The sequence below is a fragment of the Epinephelus fuscoguttatus genome, linkage group LG13 (genome assembly GCF_011397635.1).
Source record: "Epinephelus fuscoguttatus linkage group LG13, E.fuscoguttatus.final_Chr_v1".
Taxonomy (NCBI): Eukaryota; Metazoa; Chordata; class Actinopteri; order Perciformes; family Serranidae; genus Epinephelus; species Epinephelus fuscoguttatus.
In genome coordinates, this window is record NC_064764.1 from 40,039,940 (window position 1) to 40,057,736 (window position 17,797).

The following is a 17,797-nucleotide window of genomic DNA, read 5'->3' on the forward strand; positions in this document are numbered from 1 at the left end:
AAGAGTGGAGGGGAGAGTGTGTTTCTTGTCTTGCAGTTGGTTAGTTAGTGAACTCAGTTGTGAAATAATGTTTCTTGGGACACACATAGAGCTGCAGTTGGTAACTTTTATAAAAATAACTTTTTCGTCATATTTGCTGAAACTGTCACACATGCACACAATATTACATGAGACAGATAATCTGTGAGGGAATCATTTTTCTCCTCCTCCTCCTTCACATTTACAAGAATCCAGCGCTTGAACAAAAACAACCAATCAGAGCTGAGCTGTCTCTCATCAAGCGCTGCTCATGAACTGTGGTTGAGCCGACACACGAGGCAACGCTGATCAAATGAGTCAAGATTCTGTTGCTGCATTGCCTGTTTCTCAGAAACATATTTTAGTGACTGTCAAATGAGAGTGTGTGACCCAGCCGCCATTTTCAACTAGTTTACTTTTTGAGATACTATAGTGAGGGAGTTGTAGTAGTGTCTAAATGTAAGAACTGCAGACTGCAACCAGCTGAAACTTCTCCCGATAAGAATTCCTTCAGTGTTCATTGTTCAGGTTTTCAGCAGGAGCTGAACTCTTCCTCTCCAAAACACAATGACCAGCTGATTAAAACCTGTAAAAAACACTGAATAAAGCAGTTTCATGTGACAAATTGGTGTTTATATGATGATGTTTAGCACGTTGCAGACGAGCCGCTCGCCCAGCGCCTGCTACGATTGTTCCCCTTTTTTCTTATTTCTGATCCAGACATTCAGCAGGTTTTTAACACGAGCCGAATTGTCCTTAGAGGTCTCCTTGGAAGAATAATGTCCCTCCTTCTCCTCCACCTTATAGTGCTTCTCATGGCATTTAAAAAAAATCCAGCGCTTGTGAACAAAGACAGCCAATCAGGGCCGAGCAGTCTCTCTTTAACTGCAGCTGAACTGACACACGAGGCAGCGCTGATTAAATATGAGTCAAGATTCTGTTGTCGCCAATTTCTCACCTCAAATGTTCTCAGAAACATATTTTAATGTACTGTTTAGCTGGAAAATGAGAAAGGTGTTTGACCTAGCCGCCATTTTAGAAACAGTTGAGCCAAAATTAAGCACCTCCCACCAGCCAGGTCACAAACTTTCTCATTTTACATCTAAACAGTCACTAAAATATGTTTGAGGTGAGAAAGAGACAAAGCAGTAACAGAATCTTGATTCATATATGATCAGCGCTGCCCACATTGTCAATTTGACTGCAGTTCACAAGCACTGATTGACATGATTGACAGCTGTGTTACAGACTTCTCGTCTCTGATTGGTTGTTTTCCTTCAGCTGCGGTGGATTCTAGTGTGACCCGCCCAAGTGGGGGATAAAGGTTCTGTTTAAACCCACCCTTAACCCTGGTTTCCTTTAAACTGAGTATCTTTGGGTCAAAACAAAGTTAAGTGTAAAAAACTGTAGTCAGAGATGTGGCTTCAAGTGCAATTGTACAAGATTTATTTTTAAAAGATGCTCAGAATTATTATGAAATAACAGTTTTATTGTCATAAAATTAAATAAAATGCAAACCCAAATAGTCAGATTTAAAACAGCAATATTATAATCCAATGATGTAATGCTGTTTCCTCTACCAAAAGTCATTCGAAGCATTAGAAGGAGGGACATGGTTTCATGTGACACTGTGTGGATGCAGTGACAGTTTCAGCAAATAAGACAAAGATATTTTTATAAACTTTATCAACTTTAGCTTTAATGCAGTAGTTCCCTGCATACATATATGTTCTTTACTCAGCATGCTCTGTAGCCTGAATTTTAATTTTGGATCCTAAAATTTACAAATATTGTGCAAAATAGTTTGTGTCTTTTTCCACAGCAAGGTCACAGACAGAAATGCAGGAGACTGTTCTCTCATCAGCATTAGAAATGAAATCAGACCTGAACTCTGGACACGATGAACAAATGAGATAACTGACAAAATAGAATACTTAAGGTTTCACTTCAATTTTATTTATAAAGCCCAATATCACAAATCACAGTTTGCCTCAGGGGTCTTTACAGCATATATCATCCCTCTGTCCTGTGACCCTCACAGCGTATAAGTAAAAACTCCCCCCAAAAAACCCTTCAACAGGGTTTGACACAGTTGTATAAAGAAAAACGAACAACAGAAGTTATCCCTCGACTGCAAAACCAGCTTGAGGCTTGTTATAAACACTGCATGAGTGATGCACAAAGGGACTTGCAGAGGGCTTTCCCTGTGTTCTTGTGTAGCAAAAATGTTTACACAAAATTTATTTCAACTTGCTTGATGAACAGCTACGACTACGAGAAGGAACTTCCCGTGTTTAAACAAATGGTCCTGGCACATGGGCCAATTTAGAAAATACAACTTCTTACAGGACATATCGTATTCTTTCAAACCTTCTTTTGTGGACGCTATGAAAGTGGGCCATAAAAACACACATTCCCACAAGTGAAATACCCTCCTCTTCTCTCCTCTTCTCCTCTGCGGTGTTATCTTAACAGAGGTAGAACATTATGACTGAGATTCTTAGAAGTCTCTGAGGACGTTCTCTACGGCTCAGATTATGTAATGTTCCTTATGGAACAGATTATTGTACGCTGTTTCAGGATATTCAACAATAATGTTTTCACAGCCCGGGAAAGAACATTCAAACACTCCACCTCACACAAACATTGTCAAACTATGTCAAAGTAACATTGAAGTAACCCAAAGGGACTGTATGGGCGACGCTCTTTAAAACCAGAAACTGCTCCCTGGGGACGAGTTTGTTTGAAGGATTATGGAAAATGTTGTATGTCCATATGCTCAGAATCTGCATGGGTGTCTCCTTTTTTCCCCTCACACACACACACACACACACACACACACACACACACACACGGTCTGTTGCCCTAAATATCTGATTTAGAAAGACAATAACCACAGCGTAAACACAACAAAGAGACAGAGGGGAGGGCAGACAGTGAACACAATCTCAAAGCTCATCAAAATTTTTGACAGAAAGTATTTGCATAATGTATCCAATCCAGTATGGTGAGCTGCGACCACAAGAAAATATACATCACAATTACGCTGTAGCGTCTATGATTTATTGTATGAGATGGGTCCAGTGAAATAAAGCTCTTTGTGCGGAGCAGTTGGACAGACGGAGTCTTAGGAGACCTGTTTTGGTAGGAAGACCATAATTGCTTTGAATTGGCCCTTGCGCAAATGCAGCCTGCTACAGTATGCTGAGAAAGCATTATAGTGTGTAAAAGTGTGTGTTTTCCCGGTTTCTGTACATGCATGCGAGACTGCGCCCCTCTTCTGTGTGTGTGTGTGTGTGTGTGTGTGTATGTGTGTGTGTGTGTGTGTGTGTGTGTTTTGTGTTCTGCAATCTCCTGACTTGATGAAGTGGGTCCACTGAGCCAAAGCGTTGCTGAGAGTTCAGAGTCATCAGTGAGGATCCTAGTGAGACAGCGAGCGACCACAGGTTTGGTCAGGACATGGTCAAGCTTGGGTCAGGGCAGGGTCCGCAGGGAACGGCTATATTAAGTCACTGAGTTTGTTTCAGGGAATGTTTTTAGGGAAAGGAGCTGACCCGTGTTTTTTGGGTTCATTGTACTGTAAGTTGTTTGTGTTATTCTTTCTGTTGCTCCTGAATCGAGCTGGACTGCTGCGATCTCGCAAATCATTTTGATTTCAGTGTGAGCCATTTGGATCTTTGGAAATGTTATCAGGGGCTTCTGTACAAGAATATTTGTACGGTTCTAAATCTTTCTGAATCATTTCTGTTTTACCACAGAAACTGGGCAAATTGTTTTCCCACAGAGGTTTTTCATATTCCATTAATCCTTCGTAATGCGTAGCTTGATATGGAATGTTTCTACGGAGCCACACCGCTGTTACACAGGGGGAAATTTATTGACCATGACAGGAGACTTATTTGTCATTTGCCTCTTACATTTTCTATTAATATTTAAATTGCATTTTATAATTTAGAATAACAAACGGCGAGCTGTGTTGTCTCTATAAATATACAATGTGTCAGTGCAACAACCAGCTGTATGCTTTATGTGCACATTTGTAGCCCCGTGGGATTTTCCCCAACTTCTTTCCCAGACTCGGGGACAGCTCTTGTGCATCACATGCAGCATCGCAGAAGGTAAAATGCCCGTCCATTCATGAGAGGGACCTCCAGTGTTGTCCTAACCTCCCATTACACGCCATCAATCTGTCACCGTCACAGCCTTGTTACTGTAAGGTCTGTTCCACTTGAAACAAGCCTCTAATTATACTCCCAGTCAACTCCCACTGGACCACATACTGTACGCTGCGCTAACCAGCCACACTGCACTGTAGGTCTGCATCCACAGGCAGTTTGCAAAACATTGTCATCTTGCTCTCCGCCTGTCTCTCTCAATTCCCAAAGCTCCACTCAGAATAGCATATAGAACCAGCCACAACACAGATTAACACCTCCCTCAACGAGCGATGTCATCGCTGTGGAAGCGACGTATGTAAAGAGGAATATTTCAGTGTTTGGGTCGGGGGCTCAGGACACGGAGCCGAAACCTGCTTGAACAGAACAAACAACTCTCTCCCTCCTTTTTTTTCTCTCCGTCTTTCTGGGTTTAAAGAGGAGTGGGAATCGACACAGTGGCCCTGAAATGATTAGTGGTTTCAGTCATTTTCATCCCACTGCATGTGTGTGTTAGTTAGTGTGTGTTTGTTTGTGCCTGAGTATAAGCAGTAAAATAGAAACGGGGCACCGGGCAGACCATCTGTGGGTGGAGGAAACTTAGAATCAGTCCGATGATGACATTGCCTTTGGTCGCTCTGTTGACAGTTGCTGAGCTGGAGAGCTGTTATTTTGGCTTTTTGCATGAGGGGTAAATTACCAGAACACGTGTTAAGGCCTTCGCACACCAACTCCATATTTTTCATATGTGTTTTTTTTTTTTTAATGGCAGATGTTATTAGCACCCAGGTGTCTGTCTATCTGGTTGCTTCTGTATGTATATGTGAGTGTACTCGTCTTTCTTGCTCTCCGTTTAGTCACAACTTACAAATATGTGTAATCACAAGCAGCGGTGTGAGTGTGAATGGTTGTCTGTCTCTATGTGTCAGCCCTGTGATAGTCTGGTGACCTCTCCAGGGTGAACCCTGCCTCTCACCCAGTGTCAGCTGGGATAGGCTCCAGCCTGCCTGCGACCCCTAACAGGATAAGTGATTATAGAAAATGAATGAATGAATCAATCAACAAGCAGCAGTGGTACTAGTCGATTTCTAAAATAAAGTAGACAAGAAAACAGACCATATAGACCCAAACTATCGACACTGCAGCGATGGTTTTGGCTCTCTGGGAAGCTGATGGCACACTGAAGCAGGTATGCTAGCCACAGAGTTTTGCAGGTGAATTTCCTGACAAGGGTCATTTTGCGGTGCTTCCACATTCTGTCCAAACCCGGCACTCTCACCCAGTTGGCTCTTAGATATCCAAATTTAGCACTGATTGATTTCATGTAAATCAGTATAAGGTAGTACTGACGAGATTTGGTCGGTAGTCTTAGAAGTACCAAGTTCGGTACCTAACTTTAGTCCCAGCAACATTGGAATATGACGTTAACACAAATGGGTCTCTTCAGTTGTTTTATGCACGCATGTTTTTTTATGTTTTATGTATGTTAATTTTATGTACGCAGTGTGCATTCAGCACTGTTACACAGCCTAAAAACTGAAAGTAATAAGTCTAAAAATAATAGGCAACATGGAGTCTCACCAACTACAATCTCCTGTGTGAAAGTCCTGTGCTTTACCCATTCACTAATCTTACTTTTTCCGTGGACTGTGTCGCTCTGTATACGAAGTAACCTGATTTTCTGAAATTTACCACACATCTTAGAGAATATCTAAGATTGGCTGGTTCTAGCCCTAACCATGACCTCTTAATACAGACTGCCTCTGATCTCGACGCATAAAGCGGAGAAGTACTAACCAATCACAGCATGCCCTAAAATTAAAACGTGTCGTAGGGATGGGTATAAATAGCTGAATAGCTGCAGTGTAACTATTATCACCTGCGTACAAACAGTCATTCTATTTTTTTAAGATTTTTTTTTTTTTGCTTTTTGCCTTAATTTAATAGGACAACTTAAGAGAAAAGGGAGGGAGGGGGAGTGGATGACATGCAGTAAGGGGCCATGGGATGTAATCGAACCCAGGCTGCTCCAGCAAGGACACTCTCAGGGTGCTCTCAGCCCTAGAGTGGTCTCCTCTGGTCTGAATCAGGGACTCATGTTGTTCCAAAGTTGTATAATTGCCTAGAGTTGGTTCGTGTTCTCACGGCAGCATTTACAAGAGGACCAGATCAAATGCCTTGTGTGAGAAAGCTGCTCTTGATTGGTCAGAATTTCCATGTGGGAAAAATCCAGGAAGTAAAGCAAACGTTGAAGAAGAGTACACTTGCAAGATAAATGTGACACTTTCTAATGTCACAATGGAGGGACAACTACGCAGGTTGATTTTAGCGCTGCTCATCGTGGACTATATTGCTGTCATTGTTCATTTTAGTCAAAGCATACAGTTTGAAAACGAGGCAAACGCGGCTCCAACTAGAAAACAATGTTTTGATGCATTGGATGTGCTGAATGTGCATATTAAGGCAGTACAGGAGGAGGTGCACATTAATAATCCTCCAGGACTGGAACATGCTCATGTTTAACCCAAACAATGTGTCATGTGACTGCAGTTGCTTCACATCCAGGTCGGAACACCTTCTCACCACAAACCAACCGCACCAGAGTTCATTTGTAACCGGACTGAGACCACCTCTTCAAGAAGGTCTCAGTCTGGTTGTTTTGGTGCACACCTGAGTGTGATTGCAGTGTTCACACCTGCCCAAATGAACCACACTGAGGGGGCAAATGAACATGAGTGCGATTGAACTGAACCAAACAGGGCAGGTGTGAAAGCACCTTTATTACATGGGGCATCTTCTCTACCAGAAGATCTGCTGGGCGCCACCATTTTGATAAAAATCCTGATGCACAGAAACCTTGCACACTGTTTCACATGTTTTTTATTGCTCTGTTGTTATTAAATTCACAGTACAAGACAAAATGGGAGGACACATTTGCTCCCCTGCTCCTCTCCACTGGAGTTACCTCCCTGGCTGTCACCACTCTCTGCCTGCATCTTGAATTTGGCACTGCGGCTACCTGAAGGATAAAATGATACTGCATGGCTTAAATTACACTCTGCTGGAAGCTTCATCGTTGCTGTTTTGCATTTCTGGATAGGCTAACGTTACCTTTTCTTTGTCGCATCAGATTTCTAGTAGGATATTGCTTCCATATATTTCCACTTGTTTTTTTTGTCCACTTCTGTCGTGTTCCTATCTCTTGTTGCGAATGTTTGTGTCGTGCCAGATTTTCATCACTGCTTCTCGGTCTGACGACTCTCTGAGGGCTTGATGAAAGCGAAAAAAAAAAACCCCTCAAACCTGTACCAACAACTTTGAGATGAAAGTTTCAGAGTCAGTGTGTACACCTGACTGACAGGTGAGGTCGTATTTATTTTTAAACATGCAACAGTTGTGTTGTGGTGTGCAAAGTTCTTTACTCCAAAAACAGCTGCACTTTTTGACCTGTGTGTGTTTGGAGCTTTGTCACAGCATGTCTGTCTGTCTGTGTCTGTGTTTATCACCCTGGTGTTTACTCTGAACCCAGCAGCCTTTCACCTCAGCTTCACCCCAGTATCTGCATCTTTAAAGCAGCTGAACTTGTAACCTGCCGTAATGCTGAAGATTAGACTGCAGTGTGCCATTACAAACACAGTGAGTCATGTTCATTAGAACTAAATGGATGTACAGATCAGTCTGAGGTCAGGGCACTGATGATTAAAAAACACCAGTTGACAGACCGACTCCCCCGTCACAGGCTGTGTTATTCTTGATCCACACACAGCCGTCATCTACTGTTTGTGGGCTCTTTGGTAACTCTGACCGATATTTCTATGGCTTTGATTACATTGCAATTAGGGCAAAGATTCTCATTTTATTTCCTTTGGTCTCTTTTTATTTCCTATGGATTTGTAGTGCAAGTGAAATGCAGTCGAGCTGGAAAACTGTGTCACGGACTTGGATCGAGTCGCATCCAAAAGCCAAGAGGTTCAGCTAAAACAGACGGGTGTATATTATCTTACTGCTCTGCATTTTCTAGGATGTCACAGAGTTATGAATTGGGCCATAAATCATCATTACAGGGTAATATCTGTGCTCTGACCCCGGCTTTGTCTGTGTAATAGATGCTGGATGAAACAAGGAGTCTGTAACACTAGACGCAAAATGGGGACCACACAGGAAACTACTGAGGACGAGGAGCCAAAAACTCTGCATACCTTTGCTTCAGGATCCCTCGTTCTTCTCTCAGCTCCAAACAGACTGCCTCGTCTTTATATGCCTTTGCCCCTATGATAGCCATCGCTGGAGGCGTTATGTTTTAGGGCTGTCTGTCTGTCTGTCTGTCTGTACGTCTCTCCCATTCTCATTACTGCAATGTCTCAAGAATGCCATGAGGAAATTACTTTAAATTGGCACAAACATCCACTTGGACTCAGAGATGAACTGATAAGATTTGGTAGTCATAGGTCAAAGGTCAAGTTCACTGTGACCTCATCTGTCTCATTCTTGTGAATTTGTTGGTCAAAGGTCAAGGTCACTGTGACCCCATTTGTCTTATCCTCATGAACATGATAAGAACGCCTTGAGGGAGTTTTTTCAGATTTGGCACAAACATCCACTTGGACTCATTGATGAAGTGATAAAATTTGTTGGTCAAAAGTGAAGGTCACTGTGACCCCCTCTTTCTCATCCGTGTGAACGTGATATCTTAACAATGCCTTGAGGGAGTTTTTTGCAGTTTCGGCACAAATGGCAACTTAGACTGAACTGTGAACTGATAGGAATTTCAAAGGTCAAGGTCACTGTGACCCTGTGTGTCTCATTCTTGTGAACACTATCTTTTAAGAAGGCCCTGAGGGAGTTATTTTAAATATGGCACAAATGCCCGCTTAGACTCAACAATTAACTGGACTGGACTGATAAGATTTTGTTGGTTGAAGGGCAAGGTCACTGTGACCTTGCAGCTGTCTCATTCTTGTGAACACTATATTTTAAGAAGGCCTTGAGGGTATTTCTTCAGATTTGGTGCAAACATCTACTTGGACAAGAATAAACAATTTAGAATTTAATGGTCAAAGGTCACTGTGACTCCATAAAACATGCTTTTGACCATAATTCAAGAATGCATATGCTAATTATGACAAAAATTCACAGAAATGTTGGATATGATGAAATGATGAAGTGATGACATTTTTTATCCCAAAGGTCATACTAATACTGAAGTGGTGACATTCATTTCGGGGCCCACCTTGAAACTGTGCTGATTGTATAGATCTTGTGTCGGGGGTAGATGAAGTGTTCATGTTCATGTTTTCACAGACATGAATATAAACCGTAGCTGCAACTTAACCGTTTTGTGGAAACATACAACCTCAATGTGGTAATTTTAGTTTTGTGTGTGTTTGTAGTTAATTTCAGTTTTTTTAATTTATCGGGTCTTGTATGTGCTTTTGTTTGCTTATGCTGATGATTTATGGATTTTTTGGGGGCGCAGAGTGAATGATTGCACGCCAGCAGATGAGTGTGAGCAGAATGTGTGGGGGCGCACAGGACATGTGTGTATAAAGTACTGCTGTCAGCGGTATCGGCCAACAGTCAAGGAGTGCCTTCACTGCCCTCCTCGTGGAGCCAATTTTCCCTCAGGAAGCAAAGTGACTCAGTTGTGGTTTGACATTGTTTGTGAGTGCATATGTGTGTGAGAAAGCGGGCTACAAAATTACAAAAAAAGAGCAAGAGTGTCTGAGTGCACGTTGCATGCTCACATTCTTGTGTATATCCATTCGTGCGCGTTGAACATTTTTTTTGGTGATTACACGATGGAGTTCCAGGCCTGCTTTTCTCAGGTCACTCTGAGGTTTACCGGTGTCCTGAAATATACCTCTCCCTCCTCACAGTAGGAAATGTTTTATGACAGTCGGTACAGACATCACACCACTACGCCCCATATGTAAAGTCTAAGAGGAGCATGCAGGGTGCTATGAAAACCAAAACGCACCCAGACAGCACAGACTTTGTCTCCTGGAGGAGGAAACGTCTTATGCTGTACGCGTGTTCGGCCAAAGTCAGCCAACTACAACTGGAAGGTTGGAAATAACTTAAAGGGTCTATATATTGAATCACAAAATAAACACATTTCCTCACTTACTGCTAGCGGTAGCTAACCATGCAGATAGTTTTGGTTTTATGTGCTGAAGTTTTGAAATATCCCTCTGTGACATTTCCTTCAACACCGCCAGTACAATGGAGGTGACTGGAATTCTGCTTGTGGTGTTCAACGTGTTGAAAAATTACAATTGAAAAACTTGTACAGGAACATCTATTTCTAGAAAGAATGTCTCGGTTGGATAATCCACAGACCTCATGGTGAACAGTTTTCATTGGACCTACGTTCTACTGAGGAAATAGTCCCAGTGCAAGCTGCCCAGTGAGGTCTGTGGATTACCCAGTGCAACCAGAACATTGTTTCTGAGAAGACACGCTGCTGCAGATTTTCACAAAACTCAATTCTGTGAAATGAAACCATTCACATCTATTGTACTGTGGTCGTGTGCAGAAGTTAAAGAGGCTGATATCTTAAGAATCTTGGCACATAATATGAAATTAAATGCATCACTACGCTACAGGAAGTGGTTCCTGCCAGCTGCCATCACACTGTACAACAATGAGTCTCCTGTGTGCATACTGAGGTGAAGCGTCAGGCCTATTACCAGGACAAACTGCCAAGTACATGACGCTATTATATTACCTAATTATCTCTGTTTATTCTGTAATGTCTGCCTGCACCTTTGAATAATAAAACAATCACCAGAAATTCACTGTTAGGTTACTTTCATTATTGAAGTCCAGTGTTTTATTCTTTATATTTGTCGTATACCTTCAAATTCTTATCAAAAACATTCATATGTCTTACATACCTGTACATAACTGTATGTACATTTTAGATTACTGTTTAGTTGTTCCCAATTCTCATTTATACAATTCCAATAAAGCACCTTGTTATGAATAAAAGGAAATATACAGTCTATAAAAGGAAATTTGGAAAAAAACAAAAAGTACGACCAAATGCCTCTGCTGATATTTCAACAATATTTCAGGGTTGACTATCGGTGCTTTCACAAAATGTTAACACAATGATTTTTTAAGAATAATCACCAATAATGTGGATAAAATGATTAAGTGCCTCTTGATTCAGTCCATTAAATTCAGTCCATTAAAACTGCTGCCATATACGCAGGAGAGCTGCCAGTTTAAGTGGCAAGAACCCGACCCAATTCACACCCGGGGGAGTAACGAAAAATGACAGACTGACCGGGGCTTGGGCACAGAATCAAAGCTCTGGGAACATAGGAATGACCTCCTATTACCAGCCTCACAGAGCTGCTCGCATTGTAGACCAGGGACACTCAACTTGCTTTGACCCGGGGCCATTTTTGCTAAATGACAACCAGCCAGGGGCCAGTGGCAGCAGCCCACACAGGTCAGGTGTACACAGGAGAGTTGAGGACATTCTGGGGTTAATCTGGCCCTCTGTTGGAGAGTCCTGGAATCCTCTCATGGCACTTTTCTGACAAACAAGCTATATGTAGATGTTTTTATGCACTGTGGCCCCTTATTTACATTAGAGTACGAAAAAAAGCTCAGAGTGTGAGTCAGTTTATTGGCCCACAGGCTGTAAGCTGAGTGTGATTGTTGTGTTAGTTTGTATTAGTTAGCTATTCACCTCGATGACATGTATTTATCTTCGTCATGTTTTCTTATAAACGTCTTTGTGTTGGTTTGATTTGTGCTTCGTGTGAATCTTGACTGCTCTAATTCTGTATCTTCCTACTTCTTGTTTCCATCTATCTATCTTATCTCAACTTGCAGTCTATCTCATGCGTGGTAGTTGTTTTGGTTGAACAGATCTCTCAGGCTGATGAGCCCACACATCTCGGATGGTGCATGAGAATCGCTTGTTTATAGTTATCTCTGCTGGGATCAACCCAGCTTAGCTGTTATCGTCATCAGAGCTTTGCTGCAAAATTGCCGGTCCACCTTCCCTGGCATGCACACAGCAGTCTCTCGGGCTGAGGAACAAAGTGACCTAAAACTTTTGCATTGTTGGTCACACGTGAGCTCACTCTGTAACTTGATGCAGAATAGCTTTTCAAATAACCAATCTCAGAGCTGTAAAAACAAATGGAGGTGATTTCCGACACATCAAGATGCTTTATGCTCTTCAAACCAATATTTAATATTCTCCAGAGCTTTATGGCTGTGTGCGACTGCCGGGGTGTATCTGAAGTGGACATATTTTATTGTATTTTTCACCCAGAAGTTTTGGGGTGTGTGTGTGTAACACTACAGTATGAGGTGACCTCATTCTGACTGTGAACCGCCCTCTGGGAATCCCCCAACTCACAACTGTTTGTAGGCCTCTGCATTCATACATGTGTGTGTGTTGGTCTGTGTAGCCGTGCCATATGCTGAGGTAATGGTTGTCCTCATGGGGACAGCTCATCCTCAGAAACAACCACTGGGTGGTCCAGTGACTTAAACAGCGACAACTGCCTGAAGAAAAGGTACAACAAGTGGGAAGAAACAAAGGCTGAAGCTGCCTCAGAGCTGCTGCTGTAAGAGTTTAAGGAATTAGTTTGAGGTCTGATGAATTAAACAGGCTAAATGTTTATCCTCAGTGCGCCGGGGGAAGCTCAGCTGTGATGGTTTTTGCAGCTGTGAGGCCTGACAGTAATGTAATGAATGCAAGTTCAAGCCTCTGAGTTTATTCAAATAAATTCAACTTTTATTTGATCTCACTGGAGTCCATTTATCACACACAGACGCTCACACACACACACACACACACACACACACACACACACACACACACACACGCACCCACCTAGTGGCTATCGGGAGGAAACGGAAGACCTGCACGGAGGGTATTAGCATGAGAGTGAAAAGGCAGCTCTTCCTGTTCACTGATTCATCTCCATTCAACAACAACAGTATACCAACACTGGTGACCGGACAGGAAGGGATCGGTGTTCCTCGCCCCGGCGGGAGTGATGTGGGTGTTTTGTGTGTTTACCTCCACATGTGTCAGTGTCATACACGTGTTTGTTTTGTGCCGTTTGGGTGTTACGCAGGCAAAGATCTCACAACTTTGAAGCTGTGGGAAAGAATCAGTCTCCTCCTGCACCTGCCCCCTTCCTCTTCCTCTTCTTCTTCTTCTTCTTCTTCTTCGCTCCACCAGCTGAGAGGCTTTTTCCTCCTCCTGATTCCCTCCTTCTGTTGTGCAGAAATATTGTGTTGGGATCAGAAACATGTTCTCATACCTACAGGCCAAAGTGGGTCATCTGCCAGGACCTTCCAAAATGACTCATGACATATTTTTTTAATCTGCCATAGCTGTGGTCATGGTTTGGTTACACTAAAACTACGAGGTTTAAGTTACACAAAGGAACTTTTTTTTTTTTTGGACACAACATTGATGTATTACATTGTAAGTTGTTATGAACGGTAGGTGATTTGTGAATTTTTATCAGGAGGGACAGACCCCCACCACCCCTCTCTAATGTCCAATGTGAGTGATTCATCCATGATTCACTGCCATGTAAAATATTTTCTGTACCGTCAGTTCAGATTTGAGATGCTCTGTGCTGTTAATAATCACATCAGCATATAATGAGACAAACTGGTGGGAAGAATAAACATGTAAAAGTCAATATTAATTCAAATAGTTAAAGGTCTGGATCCAGAAAGGAAGTTATCCTGGGGGTTGGAGAGGGACAGCAGGTTATAAAGAGAGAGGCGTTTTTGCAGAGCTGGTTCAAGCATTTTTTAATGCCTTAGGTGAAATCTGTATAGCCCCCCCACCTCCACCCATCACCTCAGCTGGGGTCAGGAAACAAGGTCACTCAGCCGCCCTTGATATCCACAGAACAGCTAAAAATAGCTAACATTAGCTTTGCTCAATAATAACAATAGCATCATTAAGATTAACTCTTTAGTTTGCTTTCTTTCCTTTGTCTTTATTCTTCTATTTTTATATTATACAACTTGGATCTTTACAATATTAAAGAGTATGAAGAAAAGACTATTAAGAATTATGATAATTTAATCAGCTATAGGCCTGGGCTTGGATGGGACGTTTTTTTTTTTTTGTTTTTTTTTAGCAGGGCTGGCTCTAGCATTTTTGGAGCCCTGGGCATAATCTGTTCACCCCCCCCGCCCACCCCACCCCCCCACCCAACCAAGTGACATTGTTTCCCAGCCCCTTCTGATATTATGGTGGGGTTGGGAAACAATGTCACTTGGTCGTGCGTGATATCTCCAGTGATGCGACAGGGTATTAGCTAGCTGCTAGCTTAACAATAATAGCTAATAATAGCTTGATTTTACCTGATGATGATGATGATTAGAATTGGGTATGCACTGACTGCAAAATTCTGGGCTGATACAGAAGTTTATCAAACAATTTAACTGATAGCCGATAATAAAGTTTTTTTTATTGTTGTTTATTTTGTTTTCGTTGCATCTGTTTTCCCTTTTTGTGTCAGTGAAACAAAGAAATCTACTCTATAAAAAAAAAACAAAAAAAAAACATAACTGAACTTTTATAAAATCATCCGGACCTTCATTACACAATTCAATCATACACAGGAAACAACCTTTAAATTTACCTTCATTCACATGAAAAACATTTTTTAAATAACAGCTTTTAAAATCTTTTTACTGTACTTAATAAATCATAATTTCCTCTCTAATATCTATTTAATATTGGTATAAAAACCTAAACAAATTTCTCCTTCAGGCAGCTATATTTATTCAAGTTTCTTGCCAAAAACTACATTTTATAAGGTAACATTTGAACCCATCATGAGATTATTATAATTTACTTTCATGCAATCTATTTTTTTCTGAATAGAGCTTGAATACATCATAATTGAACTTGGGGTAACCTCCATCAGCAGTTAGTTCTGGCTGCTAACAGCTAACATTAACTACCTCTCCCCTTGCCTACGCCAAGACGGATTTGTTGTTCACAATGTAGCATTATCAGAGAAACAATCAATGTGTTGATTGTGAGTTTACTGTGTCCTTTTGTCTAGACGATGTCCCAGGGAAGATCTCTGTTCGTCCCAAACACCTTTTCTATCGTCTCCGTGAGGAACGGACTCTATTAGTCTTGAGCTCTGCTTTTTAGCCTGCGCAAAAATGATGTGACACAAGAGAAAAACATCGGCCACTGCCATCTGTGAATGTCATCTTATTTGCCGATGGGCAAATGCCACTCAACAAGGCAAATATTGGCCGATATTGATGTGCGGATAAATCGTTGCATCCCCCATAATAATAGCACCAACTCTATGTTTTGCTTTCTTTTCTTCATTTTCCTTCTTCCATTGTCTCCCCAGTGCAGCACACGGCTTGGATTTGTTCATAATTAATTAATAAGAAGAAAAGACTGACATTTTGATCTCTTTCAGAATCTGACACTTTCAGGTGTCACTTCTTTACCTGTTTCACTTGGACTGTTAACTCATGTGCAACACATCCATCCCACACGGCAGTCTTTTTACCGCTGTGTAGAAATCAGGCAGATGACTTGACCTCTCGGTCACTAATCCTGCTTTTAAAATATGTCATCTCTCATCCAGAGGACATGGACTTAAGATGAGAGCATTGACTACACCATATTAATCAGCATTATGATAACAAACACAAAGTCTGACTCTAACATGGGACTTTTTGTCTCTTTGGAGGGTTTTGTTATTCTTGTTTTTACAGGTTTATTAATTTTCTGTGGACTCCTTCTGTCTGATCCGTGTCTCTCTGGTTGTTGGCGTTAGTCAGCCCTGATGGGGAAATACCCGAGTGAAGAACATGAGCAAGAACATGGAAATGTAGGTTTGAATCCCTGCAGGACAGAGACATATGGCACGCACAGGGTGGGTTTTCTATGAACAAGTAGCTGACTGTGTTGGTGTTTTTAAACATTAATCAAATGAAAATGTTTGTTTCCATCTGTCAGTTTCCAGCTGAAGATAATCAGCTACCACCATCTCAGCAGTGTGTTAAATTGTGCAGTATCTACTCTTCTTTTGGTCTCCACATACGTCTGAGAAGAACATTTTGATCTTTAGACTTAAGACATCCGCTAGATGTTTGTTTTCTTAACCTGCTGTTCACTAATAACATCTGTCTGCTGTTTGTTGTATGACTGGCAGATATCTAGGTTACAGTGTGTCACGGCTAAAGGCTGACCACAGTCAACTGAATTGCCAGAATAAATCTTGGCATTGTAGATTTCTGGAAACCACAGATATGTAACATTTGTACATTATTGTGTAGCTGATGTGTTGAAACTTTACATTTCAACAACACTGTGGTTAATGGCTGGTTATGTTTGAGGAACCGTGTGTAAGATTTAGGGGCGTCTAGAGGTGAGGAGTGCAGATTGCAACCAGCTTAAACTTCTTCTGGTGATAATTCCTTCGGTGGTCATTGTTCAGGAGGTTTTAACCAGGGGGTCCATGTCATCGGTTCGACAGCCCATTGGTTCGACAGCCCATTGGTTCGACAGCCCATTGGTTTGACATCCCATTAGTCCGACTGTCCGCGGTGCTGAACGGCTCGCGGCGGGCGTGTGGTGCGCCGCGACTGGCTTGAGGCGGAGCAGGCTCACGGCTTATGTGTTTGTCACTTTCTTTTTCATTTTAACCCACACCATGATCTTTTCCTGACCCTAACCAAGTGGTTTTTGTGCCTAAACCTAACCAGACCTTAACCACAGGGCATCATGATGATTTCGGAACGGACTTAGGAACAATGAGTTTAATATGGTCGGAACAATGGGCTGTCGAACCAATGGGCAGCTCCCTTAACCAGGAGCCGAATGCAGGGGTCTCTTCCTCCCCAAAACAAACAGACCAGGTGATTTAAACCAGTTAAAACACTGAATAAAGCATTTTCACATGACAAATCTGTGTGCTATCCTTTGTGTGACAACCTTGGATTCAGATGTTGTGGAGATTTTTACCAGGAGCCAAATTTTCTGCGGAGGTCTCTTCCTCCCCAAAACAAATGGACATGGTTATTTAAACCACTATAAACACTGAATAAAGCCCTTTCATGTTACACTACAGTGTTTCTTAGATGCTGTTTGGCATGTTGCAGAAGGGCTGCTCACCCAGCACCTGCTAACGTGTGTTCATCTTATAGCTGATCCAGATGTCCAGGAGTTTTTTACCGGAAGCCGTATTATTCACAAAAGTCTAAATGCTGGACCAGGTGATTTAAACCAGTAAAAACACTGAATAAAGCAGTTTCACCTTACAATCAGTGTTTTCCCAACACTCTCGTTGCAGAGGGGGCTTCTAAGTACTGTGGCTGACGTGAATGTCTCTACATTGAGTCAGTGTTTGGTTTGTACTCAACTGACCTATGGCTAAGCCACGCCCAAACTATCAACATTCAGTGGCCGGCGCTATGGCAGGTGTCACAGTACACGGCATTTCACAGGAGGCAACTGATGATTTTTGGAGACATAACGATCAGATGTCATTGAGAAGTAACCAAAAGGGCCTAAACTACGCATTGGAGGGATATATTCATCATTTTATTGTTGAGAAGGTCGATGAAAAGCTTAAATTACAAGC